Here is a 22,266-nt window from a genome sequence, read left to right as displayed (position 1 = left end):
GGCCTGTGGCTGGGAGTTGGGGGTATTGTTCAGGGCCTGTGACTGGGAGGTGGGGGGATGTGGGTATTGTTCAGGGCCTGTGGCGGGGGGTTGGGGGTATTGTTCAGGGCCTGTGGCTGGGGGTATTGTTCAGGGCCTGTGGCTGGGGGTTGGGGGTATTGTTCAGGGCCTGTGACTGGGAGGTGGGGGGATGGGGGTATTGTTCAGGGCCTGTGGCGGGGGTTGGGAGTATTGTTCAGGGTCTGTGGCGGGGGGTTGGGGGTATTGTTCAGGGCCTGTGGCTGGGGGTATTGTTCAGGGCCTGTGGCTGGGGGGTATTGTTCAGGGCCTGTGGCTGGGAGGTGGGGGTATTGTTCAGGGGCTGTGACTGGGAGGTGGGGGTATTGTTCAGGGGCTGTGACTGGGAAGTGGGGGTATTGTTCAGGGCCTGTGACTGGGAGGTGGGGGATGGGGATATTGTTCAGGGCCTGTGGCGGGGGGTTGGGAGTATTGTTCAGGGTCTGTGGCGGGGGGTTGGGGGTATTGTTCAGGGCCTGTGGCTGGGGGTATTGTTCAGGGCCTGTGGCTGGGGGTTGGGGGTATTGTTCAGGGCCTGTGACTGGGAGGTGGGGGTATTGTTCAGGGGCTGTGACTGGGAGGTGGGGGTATTGTTCAGGGCCTGTGACTGGGAGGTGGGGGTATTGTTCAGGGCCTGTGGCGGGGGGTTGGGAGTATTGTTCAGGGCCTGTGGCTGGGAGGTGGGGGGTTCAGGGCCTGTGACTGGGAGGTGGGGGTATTGTTCAGGGCCTGTGGCGGGGGGTTTGGAGTATGGTTCAGGGCCTGTGGCGGGGGGGTTGGGGGTATTGTTCAGGGCCTGTGGCTGGGGGTTTGGGGTATGGTTCAGGGCCTGTGGCTGGGAGTTGGGGGTATTGTTCAGGGCCTGTGGCTGGGAGGTGGGGGGATGGGGGTATTGTTCAGGGCCTGTGGCGGGGGGTTGGGAGTATTGTTCAGGGTCTGTGGCGGGGGGTTGGGGGTATTGTTCAGGGCCTGTGGCTGGGGGTATTGTTCAGGGCCTGTGGCTGGGGGTATTGTTCAGGGGCTGTGACTGGGAGGTGGGGGTATTGTTCAGGGCCTGTGACTGGGAGGTGGGGGTATTGTTCAGGGCCTGTGACTGGGAGGTGGAGGTAATGTTCAGGGCCTGTGGCGGGGGGTTGGGGGTATTGTTCAGGGGCTGTGACTGGGAGGTGGGGGTATTGTTCAGGGCCTGTGACTGGGAGGTGGGGGTATTGTTCAGGGCCTGTGACTGGGAGGTGGGGGTATTGTTCAGGGACTGAGGCGGGGGGTTGGGAGTATGGTTCATGGCCTGTGGCGGGGGGTTGGGAGTATGGTTCAGGGCCTGTGGCTGGGGGTTTGGGGTATGGTTCAGGGCCTGTGGCTGGGAGTTGGGGGTATTGTTCAGGGCCTGTGACTGGGAGGTGGGGGGATGGGGGTATTGTTCAGGGCCTGTGGCGGGGGGTTGGGAGTATTGTTCAGGGTCTGTGGCGGGGGGTTGGGGGTATTGTTCAGGGCCTGTGGCTGGGGGTATTGTTCAGGGCCTGTGGCTGGGGGTTGGGGGTATTGTTCAGGGCCTGTGACTGGGAGGTGGGGGTATTGTTCAGGGGCTGTGACTGGGAGGTGGGGGTATTGTTCAGGGCCTGTGACTGGGAAGTGGGGGTATTGTTCAGGGCCTGTGGCGGGGGGTTGGGAGTATTGTTCAGGGCCTGTGGCTGGGAGGTGGGAGTTGGGGGTATTGTTCAGGGCCTATGGCTGGGGGTTGGGAGTATTGTTCAGGGGCTGTGACTGGGAGGTGGGGGTATTGTTCAGGGTCTGTGGCTGGGAGGTGGGGGTATTGTTCAGGGCCTGTGACTGGGAGGTGGGGGTATTGTTCAGGGCCTGTGACTGGGAGGTGGGGGTATTGTTCAGGGCCTGTGGCGGAGGGTTGGGAGTATTGTTCAGGGGCTGTGGCTGGGGGTTGGGAGTATTGTTCAGGGCCTGTGGCTGGGAGGTGGGGGTATTGTTCAGGGCCTGTGGCTGGGGGTTGGGAGTATTGTTCAGGGCCTGTGGCTGGGAGGTGGGGGTATTGTTCAGGGCCTGTGACTGGGAGGTGGGGGTATTGTTCAGGGCCTGTGGCTGGGGGTTGGGAGTATGGTTCAGGGCCTGTGGCGGGGGGTTGGGAGTATGGTTCAGGGCCTGTGGCTGGGGGTTTGGGGTATGGTTCAGGGCCTGTGGCTGGGAGGTGGGAGTTGGGGGTATTGTTCAGGGCCTGTGACTGGGAGGTGGGGGGTATTGTTCAGGGCCTGTGGCGGGGGGTTGGGAGTATTGTTCAGGGTCTGTGGCGGGGGGTTGGGGGTATTGTTCAGGGCCTGTGGCTGGGGGTATTGTTCAGGGCCTGTGGCTGGGGGTTGGGAGTATTGTTCAGGGGCTGTGACCGGGGGTTGGGAGTATTGTTCAGGGTCTGTGGCTGGGGGTTGGGGGTATTGTTCAGGGGCTGTGACTGGGAGGTGGGGGTATTGTTCAGGGCCTGTGACTGGGAGGTGGGGGTATTGTTCAGGGCCTGTGACTGGGAGTATTGTTCAGGGCCTGTGACTGGGAGGTGGGTGTATTGTTCAGGGCCTGTGGCGGGGGGTTGGGAGTATGGTTCAGGGCCTGTGGCGGGGGGTTGGGAGTATGGTTCAGGGCCTGTGGCTGGGGGTTTGGGGTATGGTTCAGGGCCTGTGGCTGGGAGGTGGAAGTTGGGGGTATTGTTCAGGGCCTGTGACTGGGAGGTGGGGGGATGGGGGTATTGTTCAGGGCCTGTGGCGGGGGGTTGGGAGTATTGTTCAGGGTCTGTGGCGGGGGGTTGGGGGTATTGTTCAGGGCCTGTGGCTGGGGGTATTGTTCAGGGCCTGTGGCTGGGGGTTGGGAGTATTGTTCAGGGGCTTTGACCGGGGGTTGGGAGTATTGTTCAGGGTCTGTGGCTGGGGGTTAGGGGTATTGTTCAGGGGCTGTGACTGGGAGGTGGGGGTATTGTTCAGGGCCTGTGACTGGGAGTATTGTTCAGGGCCTGTGACTGGGAGGTGGGGGTATTGTTCAGGGCCTGTGGCGGGGGGTTGGGTGTATGGTTCAGGGCCTGTGGCGGGGGGTTGGGAGTATGGTTCAGGGCCTGTGGCTGGGGGTTTGGGGTATGGTTCAGGGCCTGTGGCTGGGAGTTGGGGGTATTGTTCAGGGCCTGTGACTGGGAGGTGGGGGGATGGGGGTATTGTTCAGGGCCTGTGGCGGGGGGTTGGGAGTATTGTTCAGGGTCTGTGGCGGGGGTTGGGGGTATTGTTCAGGGCCTGTGGCTGGGGGTATTGTTCAGGGCCTGTGGCTGGGGGTTGGGGGTATTGTTCAGGGCCTGTGGCTGGGAGGTGGGGGTATTGTTCAGGGCCTGTGGCGGGGGGTTGGGAGTATTGTTCAGGGCCTGTGGCTGGGAGGTGGGGGTTTCAGGGCCTGTGACTGGGAGGTGGGGGTATTGTTCAGGGGCTGTGACTGGGAGGTGGGGGTATTGTTCAGGGGCTGTGACTGGGAGGTGGGGGTATTGTTCAGGGCCTGTGGCGGGGGGTTGGGAGTATTGTTCAGGGCCTGTGGCTGGGAGGTGGGGGTTTCAGGGCCTGTGACTGGGAGGTGGGGGTATTGTTCAGGGCCTGTGACTGGGAGGTGGGGGTATGGTTCAGGGCCTGTGGCGGGGGGTTGGGAGTATGGTTCAGGGCCTGTGGCTGGGGGTTTGGGGTATGGTTCAGGGCCTGTGGCTGGGAGTTGGGGGTATTGTTCAGGGCCTGTGACTGGGAGGAGGGGGGATGGGGGTATTGTTCAGGGCCTGTGGCGGGGGGTTGGGAGTATTGTTCAGGGTCTGTGGCGGGGGGTTGGGGGTATTGTTCAGGGCCTGTGGCTGGGGGTATTGTTCAGGGCCTGTGGCTGGGGGTTGGGGGTATTGTTCAGGGCCTGTGACTGGGAGGTGGGGGTTTCAGGGCCTGTGACTGGGAGGTGGGGGTATTGTTCAGGGGCTGTGACTGGGAGGTGGGGGTATTGTTCAGGGCCTGTGACTGGGAGGTGGGGGGATGGGGGTATTGTTCAGGGCCTGTGACTGGGAGGTGGGGGTATTGTTCAGGGGCTGTGACTGGGAGGTGGGGGTATTGTTCAGGGCCTGTGGCGGGGGGTTGGGGGTATTGTTCAGGGCCTGTGACTGGGAGGTGGGGGTTTCAGGGGCTGTGACTGGGAGGTGGGGGTATTGTTCAGGGGCTGTGGCGGGGGGGTGGGAGTATTGTTCAGGGTCTGTGGCTGGGGGTTGGGGGTATTGTTCAGGGCCTGTGACTGGGAGGTGGGGGTATTGTTCAGGGGCTGTGACTGGGAGGTGGGGGTTTCAGGGGCTGTGACTGGGAGGTGGGGGCATTGTTCAGGGGCTGTGGCGGGGGGGTGGGAGTATTGTTCAGGGCCTGTGGCTGGGAGGTGGGGGTTTCAGGGCCTGTGACTGGGAGGTGGGGGGATGGGGGTATTGTTCAGGGCCTGTGGCGGGGGGTTGGGAGTATTGTTCAGGGTCTGTGGCGGGGGGTTGGGGGTATTGTTCAGGGCCTGTGGCTGGGGGTATTGTTCAGGGCCTGTGGCTGGGGGTTGGGGGTATTGTTCAGGGCCTGTGACTGGGAGGTGGGGGTTTCAGGGCCTGTGACTGGGAGGTGGGGGCATTGTTCAGGGCCTGTGACTGGGAGGTGGGGGCATTGTTCAGGGCCTGTGACTGGGAGGTGGGGGGATGGGGGTATTGTTCAGGGCCTGTGGCGGGGGGTTGGGAGTATTGTTCAGGGCCTGTGGCGGGGGGTTGGGAGTATTGTTCAGGGCCTGTGGCTGGGGGTATTGTTCAGGGCCTGTGACTGGGAGGTGGGGGCATTGTTCAGGGCCTGTGACTGGGAGGTGGGGGGATGGGGGTATTGTTCAGGGCCTGTGGCGGGGGGTTGGGAGTATTGTTCAGGGCCTGTGGCGGGGGGTTGGGAGTATTGTTCAGGGCCTGTGGCTGGGGGTTGGGGGTATTGTTCAGGGCCTGTGACTGGGAGGTGGGGGTATTGTTCAGGGGCTGTGACTGGGAGGTGGGGGTATTGTTCAGGGCCTGTGGCGGGGGGTTGGGAGTATTGTTCAGGGTCTGTGGCGGGGGGTTGGGGGTATTGTTCAGGGCCTGTGGCTGGGGGTATTGTTCAGGGCCTGTGGCTGGGGGTTGGGGGTATTGTTCAGGGCCTGTGACTGGGAGGTGGGGGTTTCAGGGCCTGTGACTGGGAGGTGGGGGTATTGTTCAGGGGCTGTGACTGGGAGGTGGGGGTTTCAGGGCCTGTGACTGGGAGGTGGGGGTTTCAGGGCCTGTGACTGGGAGGTGGGGGTATTGTTCAGGGGCTGTGACTGGGAGGTGGGGGTATTGTTCAGGGCCTGTGGCGGGGGGGTGGGAGTATTGTTCAGGGCCTGTGGCTGGGAGGTGGGGGTATTGTTCAGGGCCTGTGGCTGGGGGTTGGGGGTATTGTTCAGGGCCTGTGACTGGGAGGTGGGGGTATTGTTCAGGGCCTGTGGCGGGGGGTTGGGGGTATTGTTCAGGGCCTGTGACTGGGAGGTGGGGGTTTCAGGGCCTGTGACTGGGAGGTGGGGGTTTCAGGGCCTGTGACTGGGAGGTGGGGGTATTGTTCAGGGCCTGTGACTGGGAGGTGGGGGTATTGTTCAGGGGCTGTGACTGGGAGGTGGGGGTATTGTTCAGGGCCTGTGGCGGGGGGGTGGGAGTATTGTTCAGGGCCTGTGGCTGGGAGGTGGGGGTATTGTTCAGGGGCTGTGACTGGGAGGTGGGGGTATTGTTCAGGGGCTGTGACTGGGAGGTGGGGGTATTGTTCAGGGCCTGTGGCGGGGGGTGGGAGTATTGTTCAGGGCCTGTGGCTGGGAGGTGGGGGTATTGTTCAGGGCCTGTGGCTGGGGGTTGGGGGTATTGTTCAGGGCCTGTGACTGGGAGGTGGGGGTATTGTTCAGGGCCTGTGGCGGGGGGTTGGGGGTATTGTTCAGGGCCTGTGACTGGGAGGTGGGGGTTTCAGGGCCTGTGACTGGGAGGTGGGGGTATTGTTCAGGGGCTGTGACTGGGAGGTGGGGGTATTGTTCAGGGCCTGTGGCGGGGGGGTGGGAGTATTGTTCAGGGCCTGTGACTGGGAGGTGGGGGTATTGTTCAGGGGCTGTGACTGGGAGGTGGGGGTATTGTTCAGGGCCTGTGACTGGGAGGTGGGGGTATTGTTCAGGGGCTGTGACTGGGAGGTGGGGGTATTGTTCAGGGCCTGTGGCGGGGGGTTGGGGGTATTGTTCAGGGCCTGTGACTGGGAGGTGGGGGTATTGTTCAGGGCCTGTGACTGGGAGGTGGGGGTATTGTTCAGGGGCTGTGACTGGGAGGTGGGGGTATTGTTCAGGGCCTGTGACTGGGAGGTGGGGGTATTGTTCAGGGCCTGTGACTGGGAGGTGGGGGTATTGTTCAGGGCCTGTGGCGGGGGGTTGGGGGTATTGTTCAGGGCCTGTGACTGGGAGGTGGGGGTATTGTTCAGGGGCTGTGACTGGGAGGTGGGGGTATTGTTCAGGGGCTGTGACTGGGAGGTGGGGGTATTGTTCAGGGCCTGTGGCGGGGGGGTGGGAGTATTGTTCAGGGCCTGTGGCTGGGAGGTGGGGGTTTCAGGGCCTGGGGAAGGGAACAGATCGTCTGGATAGAGAGGGGGCCCGGGGCCTGTGGCTAGGGAGGGTCCCGGGACCTGTTTTGAGCCGGAGGGGGTTGGGGCTTGTGGGAGGGGGGGTCAGGTGCTTCATACTCCTGTCAAGGCTGGCCTGGGGAGGCTCCACTAACCCACAGACCGGCCCCGGCTCCTCCTACCTGAGCGGACACCTCCGGGATCCCCCCTCCGAGGACCGCGGCTCCCTCTGGTGTCGGAAGAAGGAAACGAGGCGTTTCCACTTCCGGGTCAGCAGAGTCGGCACCTGCAATCTCTTCTAACAGCTCCCTGGCCTCGACGGCGTGCATGCTTTCCACTTCCGGGTCGGCAGCGGCAGCGCCAGCAAGGATATATATATATATATATATATATATCCACCTCTGACATATATGGACAGGTGTCCCAGTTTGCACTTCCGGGTCAGCAGCCGCAGAGTCAGCACCAGCAGTATGCTTGGCTGTCAGGGATTCAGAGTCAAAAGTGTGACATTTTCATCATTTCAGTGTAACTATGAGTGACATTTCAACGACTGTGAGGGAAGCAAAATCAAGTGATGACGATGAGGGAACCATGTAAATATAAATAATTACCCCCATTTGAGCACCAGAAATGGAAGGGCACTAACCTAGTGCAGCCCCGCCAATTCTATGTCAGGACTGGAGGCTCCAATTATGCTTCTTTTTCTATGCTTTTTTTTTCTCAGCAGCCAATAAAACAAGAAGATATTTAAAACAATATATTTCCCAGTAAAATCATCATAATCACATGACCAACCATAAAGTATCCCCCTATAAAACCTGGTGACGTCAAAATACTTCCTCTTTCTTTGCTGCTCTGCAGACAGTTAAGTTCATCTTTAATCTGTCTTACTATACCGACATAGCGTGTGTGATTGATATATGCATAGCCGATTGTTCATGGATTCCAGGGGTTGTGCCTCACTTAGTACGGGGCAGGTGCTGTGCGTAGTTCTCGTGCCTTGTACCATTGTAACCTCTTTTTCTTTTCTAGGGGAGCGCTTCGGCCTCCATGGCTGTGAGGGATTTCCTTCGCAGGCCTAGATTTGTGGAGCGGGAGAGGGAGTAGGTCGTGGCCACCAATTTAGATCAGCAGCAACCCATTATTATACTCTTCTGGGACGTGATTGCACACACGTGATAAAGCTGCGCAAAGTCTAAACGCGGCTGAGGAGGCTTAGGCAGCTTCACCACTCTGTATATATTTCCCCTTCAAAAGAAGATTCCTTTTGGTTTTCTTACTCCTCTGTGCCACATAAATTGCTTCCAAACCTTGAGGCATCAGAGAGTGCCCAGGGTTGTAAAAACTGCATAGGCTCTGCCTACAGTGCTATAACAGGCACCTCCTTCCACTCTTCAAGTATATTTCTTGCACCTGCCGGGGCTGCACTCCCCCTTGCTTTACAGCTTGTTTGCTATACTTGTTACTAAATATATATATATATATATATATATATATATATATATATATATATATATATATATATATATATATATATATATATATATATATAAAAACACCTTCACTATGGCTCAATAAGATCCCTACGAAGAGGGCAAAGGGGAATATCAGGAGTTTTCCCCATTTTTGAGGACAACCTTGTAGAAGCTTTGACTAATAATGTGCGATTATCTATTAACAAGGCCTTGACAAAGGCCATCGAGCTCCTGACCTCACACCTCAAGGGCTTCACTCACCAGCAAGGCTAGCTCCCGCCTCTACCTGCCTCTGCAGAGCCAACATCTCAGCCTAGCAAACAGACAGAAGGTAAAGCCAAAGGTAAATCTTAAGGGAAACAATGGCATTCCGAGGCCTTTGAACAATTGTCAATGCCAATTTTGGAAGAGCATGGATACAGTCCCTCCCAACCCCAAGCATGAACTTCTTACAAGACCGTCTGAACCTATATGTTCTGACTTTTCCAATGATTCCTCTGATAGCGATCAGGAGGATGCCCCTGGGCACAGCAAGAAAAAACACCCTGATCGCGCATTGGATCCCGGTCCAAGTCCACCTAAAGTTCTTACCGTTGACCCAACGAAGATCATCCATCCTCGATCTACTAGCTGGACTCCTCTTCCCGAAGTTAGACAAGGTTTTGATAAGGAGGTCAGGGCGAGGCTTAGATCCGAATGCCCCATACCAGATCTGGCTGGTAAGGTCTCAGATACACCAGAAGTGGATCCCACCATGGTAAATATTTTGAAACAATGGGCCCGAGACCCCAGGAAAGGACTGGATAGGGCTTGGCGTTCCTGCCAAGTCAAATTACTTGACATCCCAGGACCCCTCACAAAAATCTTGGAGCTTGGTTTTCATTCCAAGGAATCCGTTATAGCGGTTGATCTGGACATTTTGATTGGCTGGGTGCAACGAGCTGCCAGCCAGTTCGGTAATGCCAACATGGCAGTGCCTATTGAAATATGAAGACCGATTCTGATGCGCATCGATCCTAAATCAAAAGATCTTGTGTCTTCTGAATCTGGGGCAGTTGCAAGTCCAGACAATATGGTTGAAGTCAGTAGCTCGGATAGTAGGCCTTTTAGCTTTGTCCATTCAGACAATATTCCCGGGTCCCCTCTCCTACAGGGTCCCTCAACGTCTCAAGATACAACAGTTGCAGAAGAGGTTGGCGTATTCAGACCAGATTCAACTCTTGCAAGAGGCCAAGATGGAAATTAATTGGTGGTTGAATCACACAGAGACCTGGAATTGCAGGGCGATTTTTGGCAGCGCCCCAGATGTCGTACTGGAATCAGATGCCAGCAGGTGGAGACTGGGGCGCCAGAAGCGGTCTCCTTTTCATGGGAGGTCGCTGGTTGGAGACCGAACTTCAACTTCATATAAACTACCTGGCGTTGTTGGCAGTTTTTTTTTGCAATCAGGAGCCTTTCCCCTCCCAGGTCGGACTGTTCCATTTTGCTGAGAATGGGAATATTTCAGCAGTTCGCTATGTTAACAGACTGGGGGGTATGAAATCTCGAATGTTGACAGTGATTGCCAAGGATTTTTGGCATTATTGTCTGCAACATCAAATTTCGGTCATTGCGGATTATCAGCCAAGGGCAAAGAATTCAGGGGTGGACTAGTATACCTGTCAACTCCGAGACTTCAGCGATTGCAGGTTGCACCTCAAGGTCTTCGTTCACCTCAATAGCATTTGGGGACCTTGTTCAGTTGAACTCTTTGCCTCTCAGCTGAACTGTCAAATCCCTGTCTTCTTCAGTTGGCACCCGGACCCAGAGGCTCTGGCGACGGATGCATTAACTATGTTGTTGTGCCTGATTTGTTGCAAAAGGGTTTCAGACGTTCGGGCTTTGGACCTCAAAAGGTAGACAGTTTTACCCGGAAGGAGTACGTTTTTCCATTTCCAGGAGGACCAAGACTAATATTAGGATAGTATCTTATCCTTCTTTTCCTAATGATTATAAACTCTGTGTGGTGCAGTGTTTCAAGGCTTATGAGGCCGCCACCTGTGAGTTTCGCCTGGATCCTAAAAGACAATTGCTCATTACATTACAGAAGCCTTTCAAACCAGTTTCATCTGCCACTTTGGCTAGAGGGATGCATTGGCTACACTCTGAACCAGGCATTGACGTCTCTGTTTTCCGCTAGAGGATCCATGGCATCAAAATCTTTTGCTTTAGGCTCTCATCTAGAGGATATCATGTAATCCGCAGATTGGTCATCTGAATCCACTTTTAAGTCATTCTATCATAAGCCAATTGTGGATGTAGCTTCAGTGGTGGTGGCACACCTTTGAACAAGCATAATTGGAGCCTGTGGTCTTGGCATACAATGCAACATTTTCTAGCTGTCTCATCGAGAATGTTCAAGTTTATTAAGGACACAGAGGCGAAGATTATCCCAGTCTGATGATAGGTTTATTGGACTTCATAAGGTGGAAGTTGGTTTATGCTATTTCATATGTCTTTTGATTGCACAAATTGTTCCTTTTCCTACCTGTTTCTGGCGTTCTGACTAGTGGCCAGGAAGTAGCTTTCACAGCTCTTTTCTTGTATCTTTAGGTAACGAGCAGAAGCAAACTTGAAGAGGCGACTCTCTCACCAATGTTATTCTGTCACTGACGAAACACGTGTTGGCTGTGCTTGACTGACTGTACTTCTGGACACACGACCTTTGGTCCGAATAAACAACTCACTGGAACACTAAGAGGAGTGCTGTACTCTTCATTTAACGGATTTGCTACACACAAGCATATACCCGTACACTGTTACTTCTTATGCTTTGAGTGCTGTGGTCGCATTTGTTCATTGTACTTGGTGCATACTTGGATGCACTAATCTTGTACCTCTGGGTAGTAGGGCAACTGACCACATGCACCTACTTTTGTTTGACTATATTTCTCTGTATGTACTATTTTGGACACCACTTGGAAGTGCGAATTTTCTTGCCATTTCCTACCTCCCATTTCAGGATAAAAATACAGTTGCTTGAAGTCAATAGCTTCGTCTGGGGCTATCACAGCATAGGGAACAACAAATCCAACAGTTCAGGCCGGCCGCGGCATCGCGGGCCAGCTACGGTGTCGGGAAGAGCTGCACACAGTACCTTGGAAATGTAGGGCGTCATGATCCTTGCGATGAGTTCCAGAGTGCGGCGTCAGCGGTGTCGGTTCTGGAGGTCGGTGCGGAGGTTGTTGGGCCTTTGAAGGCAGATCAAACTCCGGGCTCATGACAAAGTCAGGAATGCTGGCGTGGATGGTGTCGGGGCTGTGGTTGGAAGCGCCACGATGCGACGTGCGATGCCCACAGGTCACGGTGCAGGCAGCAGCTCAGTGACGGCGTCCTGTGGAATCAGTGAGACCAGGGCTGCGGTGAGAAGCAGGGTGGTACGATGTGCAGTGTCTCCAGGTGACAGTGCAGGCAAAAGCGTAGTTGTTGATGAAGCACTGTCGTCGGTTGACGACACTGGAGTCGATCACGTTGGTGGACCGGGTGCTGCGGTGTAGGACAGGATGATGCTCTGCAGCAGCGTCGGTGTCAGCATGGAGCGGCGGCGGCGGGGATGCCAAGGCTTCGGTGGGAGCAAGATGATGCGGAGCCCACAGGTCATGGTGCAAGTAGCAGCTCGGTGACAGCATCAGGTGGTGGTGTTGGTGAGACTAGGGTTGCAGAGCAATGTGAGGCACAGCTCCGTGTGGCGTCCTCAGGTTACGGTGCAGTCAGCTGCGGTTTAGTGGTGGTTTTTCTTCTGTTGCAGCAGCACAAAACACACAGCTCCCAGTGTTGTAGGCTGATCAAGGTGAAGTCTTTGATATCCCTGAGACTTCCAACAGGAGGCATGCTCCACTCCAAGCCCTTGGAGAAACCTCACAAGCAGGATACACAACAACGTCCAGTCTTTGCCCTCTTCAAGGCAGAAGCAGCAACTGCAGGCCAAAGCACACACAGCAAATGTGCACACAGCAAATGGGTAGTACTCCTCATCCAGCTCTTCAGCTCTTCTCCTTGGCAGAGGTACCTCTTGATCCAGAAGTGTTCTAAAAGTCTGGGGATTTGGGTCCATTACTTATACTCCTTTCTGCCTTTGAAGTGGTCAAACTTCAAAGGAATATCTATGTTGATTACAAGATCCGCCTTGCCCAGGCCTGGCCACAGACACACACCAGGGGGCTGGAGCCTGCATTGTGTGAGGGCAGACACAGCCCTTTCAGGTGTAAGTGACCACTCCTCCCTCCACACTAGCCCAAATGGCCCATCAGGATATGCAGGCTACACCCCAGCTCCCTTTGTGCCACTGTATAGAGGGAATTCACCACAGCCCAACTGTAAGTCTGACCCAGCTGTGGAATACACAAGCAGGCAGAGGCACAGAATGGTTTAAGCAATAAAATGCCCACTTTCTAAAAGTGGCATTTTCAAACAGACAATTTAAAACCCAACTTTACCAAAAGGTATATTTTTAAATTGTGAGTTCAGAGCCCCCCAAACTCCACATTACTATCTGCTCTCAAAGGGAGACTTCACTTTAAGGATATTTAAATGACTGCACACACAGACGCTGCATTGGCAGGCCTGAGACATGTTTACAGAGCTACTCATGTGGGTTGCACAATCAGTGCTGAAGGCTCACTTGTAGTACTTAAATTACAGGCCCTGGGAAAACATAGTGCACTTTACTAGGGACTTACCAGTAAATCAAATATGCCAATCATGGATAAACCAATCACCAATACAATTTACATTGGAGCACTTGCATTTTAGCACTGATCCACAGTGGTAAATCGTGCAGAACAATGAGCCACCAAAAACCGATCAGAATAAACAGGAGGAATAAGGCAAAAAGTTTGGGGATAACCGTGCAAAAAGGGCCATTTTTAAACAAGGATGTCTTAATTTTCCATTTTGGTTCACTATATGGAGTTCTCAGGGTTACCTGAAGTTGTTCCTGTGGGACTGAAGTTTTTGTTCTGCTTACAGACTCATGTTACAGACGCAGTGTGTTAATTGTGTCTAGTTTTGCAAAGAAAGAGAAAGTATTTTGATGTCACCAGGTTTTACAGGGGGATACTCTATGGTTGATAATGTGATTATTATAGTTTTACTGGGAAATGCAGTGTTTTAATTATATTTTTTTATTGGCTGCTGATAAAATAAAGCATAGAAAGATAAGTATAAAACTGGAGTTTTAGGATTCTCGATATATTAGTATATTTATATAGCTCCATCGTCTTCATCTCTTGATTTTACTTGCAAGAAAGTGTCACTTATATTCGCTGAAAGGTCACTCATAATTACACTGACATTTTGAAAATGTCACTCATAGCTATATGAAACTTTGGCAGGTATGCTAGTGCCTGTGTAACCTCCGGTGCATTGCGCTCTCCCACACTTTCTCTTCATCCCTACAGGAAGGGAGAAGCTCCTGGGGGTCAGCATATCAGTATTTGATTAATGCTCTATGGGGAGGAGCCATGTGTGCGGCCCCCTCCAGAGAACCAGATCTCCTTTGGATTCCCCCCATTTACCCGAGGACCAGAGCTTGCACCATGGTGCCCCGGAACTGCGATGCTGAGGAGGGTTGGATTGCTTGGATGGGTTATGAGTTCCTATAACAGTAGGATACATACAGTGAGAGCCCAGAACTGTTTGCACAGCTTACTGGAGGGCAGGAGGGAGCCTGGAAGTGTCTGCACAGGTTACCAGCGGGCAGGAGGGACCTAGAGAATAGGAGGGAGCATGGAAGTGTCAGTAAAGGGTTCCTGGAGGGCTGGAGGGGAGCCTGGAAGTGCTTGCACAGGTTCTCAGAGGGCAGGAGAGAGCAGAGGGTTCTGGAGGGCAGGAGAGAGCCTTGACGTGTCTGCACAGGTTTCTGGAGGACAGGAGGAAGCCCAGAAGTGTCTGCACTGGTTCCTGGAGGGCAGGAGGGAGCCCGGAAGTGTCTGCACAGGTTCCTGGAGGCCAGTGTATGCATAGGTTTCTGGAGGGCAGGCAGGAGTCCAGAAGTGTTTGCACAGGTTTCTTGAGGGCAGGAGGGAGCCCAGAAGTTCCTGCACAGGTTCATAGAGGGCAGGAGGGAGCCCGGTAGTGTTTTCACATGTTTCTAGAGGGCAAAAGGGAGCCTGGAAGTGTCTGCAGAGGTTACCGGTGGGCAGGAGGGATCCTGGAAGTGTCTGCACAGGTTCCCAAAGGACAGGAGAGAGTCCAGCACTGTCTGCCGAGGTTCCCAGAGGCCAGGAGGGAGCCCGGAAGTGTCTGCAGAGGTTCCTGGCATGCAGGAGGAAGCCTGGACATGTCTGCATAGGTTTTTGGAGGGCAGAAGGGAGCCCAGACGTTTCTGCACAGGCTCCTAGAGGGCAGGAGGGAGCCCGGTAGTGTTTGCACAGGTTTGTAGAGGGCAGAGGGAGTCCAGAAGTTTCTGCACAGGTTCCTAGAGGCCAGGAGGGAGCCTGGAAGTATCTGCACAGTTTCCTGGAGGGCAGAAGGGAGCCCCGAAGTGTCTACACAGGTTCCTGGTGGGGAGGAGGGAGCAGGAGCCTGGAAGACTCCGCACAGGTTCTAGAAGGACAGGAAGGAGCTCAGCATTGTCTGCACAGGTTCCCGGAGGGCAGAAGGGAGCCTGGAAGTGTCTGCACAAGTTCCTTGAGGGCAGGAGAGAGAAAAGCAGTTTCTGCACAGGTTCCCAGAGGGCAGGAGGCAGTCTGGAAGTGTCTGCACATGCTACCGGAAGGCAGGAGGGAGCCTGAAGTGTCTGCACACGTTCCCGGAAGGCAGGAGGAAGCCTGGAAGTGTCTGCACAGGTTCCCGGAGGGCAGGAGGGAGCCTGGAAATGTCTGCACAGGTTCCCAGAGGGAAGGAGAGTGTCCAGCAGTGTCTGCCGAGGTTCCCACAGGCCAGGAGGGAGCCCGTGTCTGTAGAGGTTCCTGGAATGCAGGAGGATGCCTGAACGTGTCTGCATAGGTTTCTGGGGCGCAGGAGGGAGCCCAGAAGTTTCTGCAGAGGTTCCTAGAGGGCAGGAGGGAGCCCGGTAGTGTTTGCACAGGTTTCTGAAGGGCAGAGGGAGTACAGAAGTGTTTGCACAGGTTCCTAAAGGGCAGGAGGGAGCCTGGAAGTGTCTGCACAGGTTCCTGGAGGGCAGGAGGGAGCATGGAAGTGTCTGCACAGGCTCCTGGAGGGCAGGAAGGAACCTAGAAGGGTCTGCAGAGGTTACTGGAGGGCAGGAGGAAGCACAGAAGTGTCTGCACAGGAGAGGGCAGGATGGAGCCTGGAAGTGTCTACAAAGGCTCCAGGAGGCCAGGAGGGAGCCCTGAAGTGTCTGCACAGGCTCCTGGAGGGCAGGAGGTACCCCGGAAGTGTCTGCACAGGTTCCTGGATCTTTCCAGCCCTCTTACGAAGATACTTGAATTCGCTGTCCAGGCAAAAGAAGCAAATTCCTAGCTGGATCTGGAAACCATCCTTGAAGGGGCCCAAAGAGCTATTTCCCTATGTGCTTTCTGGGTAATGCCAATTGTGCCATATATAGAGTCCCGCAAGTGGTTTCTCATGCGCATTGACCCTAAACTTTTGGAATTGGTCTCTATGGAGGCCAGCACCATGGCAAACGGATTATTGTTTGGAGGCAAATTTGCTAATGATCTAGGCAAATATGATGCCACTTTTTCTGCATTGCACAATGACCAAACCTCCATGAAGATATTTAATAGTGGCCTTTTTGCAAGGGCCGGGCACTTTTGAGGCAGAGTGCCAGACTGGGGTATCAACCAGGCTTCAAGACGGTACTGTCAGAGAGGTAGAAGTACTTCCTATACAGCCCCCAACTTCTACCCCACTCTCAAGAGGAGGTTGTGGCCATGCCCACCGAGGCGGATGCCATTGGGGGACCAATGCCTCTGATGTCACCTACTCAGGTGAAGGTTATTCCCTCGTCAGAGGTTATTTTGGGTGGGTGGGGGGAGGATAAAGTTTTACATTCATACCTGGAATTTTATCACCCAAGCTCCTTGGGTTCTACAGGCGGTTCAGGGGTTCAGACTGGGGATTTATTACACACTTCTTCAAGAGAGCCTCCCAAGCCCTTTTCTTTTTTCCGAAACAGAGAACAATTTCAAAGACAATGAAATTTGCGCCCTACATTTCCCACTTTTCCTCATAATCAGAAAATATGTGCAACAAAATGTCTGAAATATTAGGAGTAATGTACCTGGGAATTTAGCAGAGATTCCGCAGGTCACTTGCTCATTTCCCTGAAGGGAAGTTTTTGACAGGTTTCAGCTGCAACTTTGGCCCGCTGGGTTAAACGGTTGTTTGGAGAAGCTGGGATCGATGTTTCCACACTGTGCATGGGGCCATGGCCTCTAAGGCTTTTTCTGTTGGGTCTTGTTTAGAGGACATTATGGCACATTCAAAGTGTTCTATCACAAACCAATTGTAAATGTTCCATCCATGGTGGTGAATCGGCTTTAAACTAGCATAATATGAAGCCTCCAGTCTGGATATTGAATATAAAATATTCTAGCTGGGGCGTCAAGAATTTTCAGTTCTATTAAGGACACAAAGACGAGCATTATCCCACCCACAAGTACATCATATTGTTTCAAATATTTAATGTATATTCAGGGTATTATGGTATTGACTATGAATATGATGATTTCGTCATGCTGTTTATTTTGAATTTACCCACCTGAGATTGTTTTAACTTCTATGATTCAATGTTATTCCTCGCTTTTATTTTATTTTTCCTTTGGAACTGATAATAAATCCATGTGATCTTGATGTAAGGATCAAGGGTTGATATTCTGTTGAATTGCTGCGATGGAAGTTCCGCTGGCTGCTGAGTTGAACTCGCCGATGTGGTTGACAAGCTGATGCTCCGAAAAACTGTCAGATTATTAATGCGTTTCTGAAGTTCGCAAAGAAAGAGGAAGGACTATGGTGTCAGGAGCATATATACAGGAAGCAGGCCCATGATTGGGCAGGACAATGGACAACTGGTGCTCACGGGTCATGTCTAAGTTTTCAAGTGTTTTAACTGGCTGTTGTGATTTATCCAATACAGAAAGAGAAGCATACATCTTGCCTCCTAGTCTGTAATAGAACTGAAAATTCTTGACGTGTGTGCTAAGGATTTACTTTCAGGTAAGAAGCTACCCATAATCCCTTTAGCACAGAAACTGTTGTGGTTCCTTTCCTTCTTTGTGCCATACTACCCCGTCTCTAAGCTCCATCCTATCCTGGTGACTTAGACCTACCAAGCACCAAAGTAAATATTCACCTCCACCCTCTATCTTTTCTAGCATCTGGGGTACTCCCCTCCCCATCAACTCAAAGTAATAGAATGCTGAAAAGGCAAGTTGTGGGCAGATGTGACCCCACAGCTCGGAGGCTCATGCTCCCGTCCTTCCAAGCCTATTCTGGAGTTATCACTGAAGAATTAGCTGGTGGAATTCTCCACAAAAAAGGGATGAAAATAGGTATGCAAACATTGTGACGCATTTATTTGCAGACAGACATTTCATTACCTGCACTGCAGCGCCTAAATAAACAGTCCTGCAGTATGAAGTGGCAAAGTGCCCATGGGCAGGGTGGAGGACCTGGGGGACGGGGTCACCCGTGTAAAAATAAAAAAAAGAAAGCAGCGCTGGGCAAATACGAGCATCAAGAGTGTGCAGGTGTTGGCACCATGAAGAATTGTTGTCAGTGACATGATGCCCACGAGGTATGTGTTATATTCTATGTTGTATTGGCAACGGTAGAATGTGGTGTTAGCTATCGTTCCGATCGAGTCAGTTGGTGTCAGCTGGCTCGGGAGGAGGATCATTTTATTTCGCTGAATAAACTTCATGTGTTATTAAACCTAATCGACTTTGTGTGCAGCCTGTTACCACATTTTTGGCGACGAGTGCCAGCTACACTGAAGTAAACGTGATCCAATTGGATCCACGTGTATAAGCAGGCGGTAGCTGACGGCGAGCTGCGCACCGTGTGACGACTGTGGTCGAGTTGTCAATTTCGGTGCTGAAGAGGATTTTAGATGAAACACCGTGACGGAGCAACGCGCATTTTTTTTTTTACACCTTCCTCGAAAATATGTGCTTCTGTTTGACTGTCTCGACAAGCACTGTAGCGATCCTGTTCTCTGCGTCGTCGTTGTGACTGCCAGCCGCAAATCGCAGTGGGGAAGCCTATGAAACTATTAGCCCCGCCCTATCCACATATTAGAGGAAAGCACGCTATTTGCTGTTTAGCTAAGGAAAAGGAAAGGGCCTTAGCAACCAGCAAGTGTGAAAGAGACACTTGAACTCCACGTTCTCATGGCTTCTGCTATTAACATTCCTGCACCAATTTGGATAATAGATGTCAACCCTCTATACAATGGGAAGAATGGATTGATCTATTTGAAAACTATGTGGTGGTTTTGGATGGGCAAAATTTCTCTGCGCAGAGGAAGAAAGCACTGTTGTTAGGCACAATTGGCAGAGAAGCTTATCATATTTTCAAACACCTACCAGAAATTTGCAATTGCGATGGACAACCTGTAGGTGACGTCTATGAAGAGCCAAACTACGTTTAGAAAAGAGATTTGCCAAGGAAGAAAATATAGTGATGTCACGTTACAAGTTTTATACTATGCCACAAAAGAAAGAAGGAGTCGCTAGAAGACTTTGTTTCTAGCTTACGTGAATTGTCGGTGAAGTGCAAATTTGGACCTATGACTGATGAGCTAATTCGAGATCAACTTATTGTACAGTGCAGGAGTAAAAAAATGCAAGAACGGTTATGGATAGCGAAGAACCCTTCTCTGAAGGATGCATTTTCCATTGCAAAAATCATAGAGGAATCAGACATCTGCATGCGAGAAATTAACAAAAAAGGGAATGGAAGTACTGAAGATGGAGAGGAAGTGGCAGCAATATCTAAGAAACATAATCTGTCCAAGCACGGTGGTGCTGCAAGCAGTAAACATGGGACTAAAGATTCAGTTGTGTCCAAACCTAAATTCTACACAAGTTGTGGGAGCTCTGCTCATACTCGTGATGCTAAATAGTGTTTTGCTGGTAATAAAGACTGCAGGAAGTGTGGTCGCAAGGGGCATTTTGCTCGGATGTGCAAAGACGGTTTCAAATCAGGAGTTGCGGTAGCTGATCCTCCTCTGGAGGAAAGCTGTGATAGTGACCGCATCTTATTAGTTCAAGCTTCTGGAACAGGAAAAGGGAGAATGACCAGGCTGAACAGAATCTTTACCATTGCTGACAAAGAAGTGGAACTAATGGTGGACTCTGGTTCACTGTATACTATTATTCCAAAGTCATTGTGGATTGAGTTATGGCATAATATTTCTTTGTTACCTAAAGATATAAATCCTAGAGGGTATCAAGGGGTGGACATCGATGTTGTAGGTTATTTTACCTCTTGTATTAAGTTTGGCAATCGATGTGTGGAAGGGAAAGTTTATGTGGCAGAGTCTGGACCACTGATTTTGGGATGGGAGCATCAGTATGATTTGCATATCATTATTGATCCCCATTCTTACAATAAGGTTTTGATAGTGGAAGATGAATCTTTGGAAAACATTCTTGACAATGCCAAAGATGTACTTGATGAAAAGTTAGGGAAGTTAAGAAGGTATGTCCACAAAATTGTACTGGAAGAGGGTGCTATAGCGATGAAACACAAAGTGAGGAGAGTACTATTGGTGGTAAGAGAAGAAGTGAAAATTGTTTTAAAAACTATGATGGATCAGGGTATAATTGAACCTGTGGAGGCCTCACCTTGGGTTTCACCAGTAGTCATTACAAAAAAAAGGGATGGCGAGCTTCGCTCCTGTGTGGACTTACGTAGTTTAAATACATTTGTGGTCACTGACTCCTTTCCTCTTCCAAACATAAGTTAACTCTTGCCTCTTCTCAAAGGGGGGAGTTTTTTTTCTAAATTCGATATGAGGAGTGCGTACCATCAAATTAAATTACATGATGAGTCTCGTGCACTCACTGCCTTCGTGACCATGGAGGGTACATTTCAGTTCACCAGAATGCCGTTTGGGCTATCCTCTGGAGCAAGCCTGTTTCAGAGAGTTATGTCGAGCCTGTTCTCGGGATTGCAAAATGTGATGTATTTTCAAGACGACATTTTGATTTTTGGTCAGTCAGTAAGTAAACATAATTCTGTTCTTAAAGCTGTTCTAAACAAATTGAAGGAAGCTGGGTTGACTTTAAGGAGAGACAAGTGCAAATTTTTTGTGGAGGAAATTGATTACTTTGGTCATACAGTATCTGGAGAAGGGTACAGACCCAAGGGAGACTTGTTAAATGCTATTCGTTCAGCACCCATTCAGAGTAACAAAGATCAGTTGGGTTCATTTATGGGGTTGATGGAGCATTACAACAAGTTTGTTGAGAGTTTTGCTCAGAAGACTGAAAGTTTAAGAATGTTGTTGAGGAAGGGGTCCAATTTCAAGTGGGGAAGTGAACAACAGATTGCGTTTGATATTTAAAAAAAGACATTTGCAGAGCAGGTATTTTGTCTCCTTTTGATACTCACCTTAAGACAATTCTAACTGTGGATGCGAGTGCCTGTGGCGTGGGAGCTGTACTTTCTCAGGTATGTAAAGGGAAAGAAACTACTGTGGCTTTTGCATCGCGGTCTTTGACAGTGCGTGAATGGAATTATTCTGTGATAGAACGCAAAGCTCTGGCTGCTGTGTGGTCAGTAGAGTACTTCAGGACCTTCCTTTGGGGCATAGACTTCACCTTACAGTCTGATCACAAACCGTTACTTAAAGTGTTGAGTTCTGGTGATGCGGGTAAAGGTTCTGCTAAACTAGCGAGGTTAGCTGCCAGACTCCAAGAATTTTGTTTCAGTATCAGTTATATTCCTGGTTGGGAGAATTCCCGAGCAGATTGCCTCTCTAGACTGCCTTTGTACTCGGTGGGTGTGGGCAAGGCAGAGGACTTACTCAAAGAGCAAGAAGGAGCAGTAGCTTTGTTGAGTGATATTGAGGATTGGGGTGAAGGCACTTTTTCGGCGGAGGAATGGAGGATTTTTATGGAGAAGGATTCAGTACTTAAAGGTGTTGTACGTATGATTGTGGAAGGTAAAAGGAGGGACAGCACAGTGGTTCCTTCCTTAAGACCTTATTTAAAACTGGTGGATGAGGTATCTGTTCTAGATTCAAACTTACTTATGAGAAATGACAAGTTTATTCCACCGAAGGTCTAAGAAAGAGGATTTTTGTGTTGGGACATGAGGGTCATTTGGGTCAAACCATGACTAAGAAGAGAGTCAGGGAATACTTTTGGTGGCCAGGCATGGATGATAAGATCTCAAGGTGGGTTGTTTGCACAATATGTAAAGAGAGTGAAAAAAGATTGAAAACTGGTGCGGATGGAATTCAGGGTCATATAGAAGATCCTGGGTTACCCTGGTGGAATGTGTGTTTGGATTTTATTGGTCCCATGCAAGGTGTAGGGAATGCATGCAAAAATGCTGTGGTCCTGGTTGATGTGTACTCAAGATGGGTGGTTGTGAAGTTTGTGCAGAAAATTACTACTAAGAGTACTATTGAAGTGTTGAGGGAAGTTTTCCTAGAGTTTTGATAACTGATAATGGCACTCAACTTACATCTCATGAAATGAAGACATTTTTAGAGAACTGTGGGATTATTCATAGGCGTACAGTTCTTTATAATCCTCAAGCCAATGGAATGGTAGAGAGAATAAACCGATTGGTGAAAGGCACAATTTTAATGGGTGTGCAGAGTGGGAACGATGTAAAGGAAATTGTAAATGAGATGGTTTGGGCCCACCGTACTACATTAAATAAATATACTGATGCTACTCCGTTTGAAAGAATGAGGGGAAGAAAGCCTGGTTCGAAACTACTGCCAGCGTGGTTGTCTGATGGTGCACAAGCAAAATGTCAAGAGGAAATGATGTTGTGGAAGGAGATTGGGTAAAGATCAGACATGGTCTTTCTGCGTTCTGGGGTCCTTTCAAAGTCAAGAAGGTGGGTGTTCATCATGTGAAGTTGGAGAATGGTGACAAATGGAA

At 51.3% G+C, this 22,266-nt stretch overlaps 2 pseudogenes; both read right to left on the bottom strand.

Annotated features, from left to right (window-relative positions):
* LOC138266960 (zinc finger protein 850-like) overlaps window positions 1-7,037 on the bottom strand; it is a 61,653-nt pseudogene extending 54,616 nt beyond the window's left edge.
* The window catches only part of LOC138267309 (zinc finger protein 208-like), a 331,096-nt pseudogene that overhangs the window by 44,091 nt on the left and 264,739 nt on the right, over window positions 1-22,266 (bottom strand).

This window comes from Pleurodeles waltl, chromosome 12, assembly GCF_031143425.1.
Source record: "Pleurodeles waltl isolate 20211129_DDA chromosome 12, aPleWal1.hap1.20221129, whole genome shotgun sequence".
Classification (NCBI taxonomy): Eukaryota; Metazoa; Chordata; class Amphibia; order Caudata; family Salamandridae; genus Pleurodeles; species Pleurodeles waltl.
This window is presented reverse-complemented; position numbering and strand designations above follow the sequence as displayed.